The sequence below is a fragment of the Coffea eugenioides genome, chromosome 6 (assembly GCF_003713205.1).
Source record: "Coffea eugenioides isolate CCC68of chromosome 6, Ceug_1.0, whole genome shotgun sequence".
Classification (NCBI taxonomy): Eukaryota; Viridiplantae; Streptophyta; class Magnoliopsida; order Gentianales; family Rubiaceae; genus Coffea; species Coffea eugenioides.
The window spans coordinates 29,368,047-29,371,028 of record NC_040040.1 but is presented as its reverse complement, the minus strand read 5'-3'; positions in this window follow the sequence as shown (position 1 = coordinate 29,371,028).

Here is a 2,982-nt window from a genome sequence, read left to right as displayed (position 1 = left end):
TTTTTTCATATTCATTAGTCATATCCAACATGCAACGCATATTTTGGGTAAAGGAATTAGGAAACGTAGGGCTAAATCGCGCAACTAGCTTTGGCTAGGGTAAGGGAGTGCCTTAGGCTTTGCCTTTGCCTTCTCCCTTATCAAATGTGACCCCCGATCCCTTTCTTTGGTTACGTAGACCTAAAAGTTCTTAAAAAGGGGTTTGTTTACTTTGCTTTTCAAAAAATTCATTTTTGGGTGACTTGGTACACCCTAACTCTATACCAAGTGGCGACTCCATTTTCCATGCAAAAAAACCCTTTTTTGAACTTGTTTGGCCAAATCGTCGCATTTTCAAGTCCCACGGCTTTATTTTCATTTTCACACACAGATTCACATACATATTTCACACACTACTGTTCACCATCTCAAAAAGCTGGGGCGCGACAATTACACAATTGACTTAAAATAACTAAAATTACACCAAAATCCTCATTTTGTCTTCCTCTTGGCGAACCTCTCCTCACAAAGAAAGAAAAGAAAATCTCAAGATTTTGCTTCCATTTAGCTCAATCCATCCAACCAACCATTGAAACTGTGCAATTTCTCCATAAACCTCTCTCAATAGTGATTAGTGAGCTTGATTTGTGGAGTTATTTGGAAGCTAGAGGAACTATTGCCTCCCTTCTCTTTTTCTTAAGGTGAGATTGAAGAACCACTCTCCTCCCTCTAATGATGCTTAATTTGTGATTAGTGGTAGCATAAGGTGCAAATTTAGGGATTATTTCTTGATTTGTGGTTGAAGTGATGAAGTTTTATTATTTTTGGAAATTTTATTATTTTAATATGAACATGATTGTGTGGCTATCTATGATGATTGGAAATGGTATATAATGATTCTAGAAGGTGGAAAAAGTGGATGATTGCAACCAATTTCTGGTTTGGAAGAAAAATTGACAAATTAGGGTTTTTGTGAATAACATTCTGACCGAATTTATAGCTCCTAGTTAGAGGCCGAATTGGCCTTGCCTTAAAACATAAAAGTTGTATGTAATGACATTTTAGAGGTGCTTACAAAATTTCAGGTCAATCGGATTAGCGTAGAATGAGAAAAGTTGAAATTACCCTTGCTGTCCTGGTTTTACCCGAATGTAAGAATTGCGCCTGTAATTGGTTGTTTTGGCTGGAATTGCTTCTGAATTGGTTGTTGAGATCTTCTGATGAAATGTAGCCCTGTTTCTTAGCTTTCAACTGGTTTTAGAATTTCTGGATTTGGACTTGTATGGCCTGCTTCATGATGTTTCCGCTAGAATGCGTTCTGTGAATCTGTTTTACGGTTTCGGTATAGTATCTAGCATTTTTGTCCTGGTTGCACTCAAAACTGGGTTGAGTGACCTTCTGTAATGTTGTAGCCCTGTCTTTTAGCTTCAAAACGGTGTATCTTACACCTTCATCCGATACTCTTTGTGCCTTTGGTGCCATTACCGCAAAATGATGTCAAAAACTATTTTTTTCAGGGATAAAGCTAAATCATTTTCGGATTTTTCTGGTTTCCTCTATTGTTTCGTTATGCTAGGGACACCTATTTTAGTAGTATGTAGAATCGATTTAGACTGTATCGAAGTCTTATTGTTGTTTATTGAACTCGTTTAGGGCTTGAACTTTCATATCCAGTCATTTTCCTAGCTAAATTGTGTACTTGAATGACTTTAAGCCTAGTGAACGGCTTTTGGAAATGAGATTATTTTGTGTGAGATGTTGGGACTGATTTGAGGAAATAATGAAGCCAAAAAATAGGTAAACACAAGGGATTTGCTGCCGAAATTTTTACTTGAAGGCTAGTTTTGGTCCAAGTGCTTTTTGCCGCAAAATTTTATAAAAATTTTATAACCCTTTTAGTTTAGCTTTGCGTTTGGTTTATGAAACCCTAGATATTTCCGTCCATCAGTCCAAATGCCCCGTTTCGCTTTAAAGTCATTTTTATGCGTTTTACTCATCATTTATTGGGTTTCTTCGATTTCACCTAATTGGCTGTGCTATATTCTTTCTCGTTGAATCTTAGGTTTTCTCGGTGATTAAGGATTCTATCCAGAAGGATATTTTGCACGTTATTTTGCATAGTTAGGTGAGTGTTCCTTGTTTGTTAAATGCTCCTTGACTTCATAACTTGTATTCTTGAGTGATAACGTGTTAAGTGCTTTTAATGATTTCCAATTTCCAAAACGAGCTTTATAGGCGAGTGTGTACTTTATTGCACTCGACCTAAATAACTGTGCAATTTTCAAGGATTTAATGATTGAAATACTAGTTGCGCATGAATGTAAGCCTTTTTGGCTGAACTGGCCATTGCCCCTTGTTACCAATCGACTCGAGCCAGAAGCAGACTCGGTCGGGCGATTAGGTGACCTGGGTGAACGTTTTGGTATACTCGAATATTACCTTGAAGTCTGGTGGAGCCCGGCCAATGGCTGGGAAGGGGGTGAATGAAATGAATGATTAAATGAAGCGCGGGTTTTATTTACAAAAAAAAAATGTATTTTTAAAAGATTGAAGGAAGGAGGAAATGTCAGGGGAACGAGCGAGCGCGGGAATATTTGGCTCCTTGTGAGCCCGTATCCTTTTAATGTATGTGTTCTTATTGTTTTCCATGCTAAATGTTTCTTGAATTATTGATTATTGATGGTTTATGTATTGGCGTTGTTGTTTAATTACCTGTTTGGAACCTCACTGAGCTTTTAGCTCATCCCTTTAGTTTTATTTTCCTTAACAGGGGAAGGCGAGCAAGGACGAGAGCTCTGTATAGACTAGCTGGTCTAGCTTTTGATTTTCTTGTAATGGTTCTCGCCTTAGTGCTTGGCACGGGCTGGTTGTATGGTGGATTTGGAACCTTTGTATATTCGACGGTTGTACTTCTTTTGAGATCGTAATGTATATAAATTTCGTTTAAGTTTTTGGATCATTGCTATATTTTTCGTATGGGCTGGATCTGGTTTTTGCTCGAGG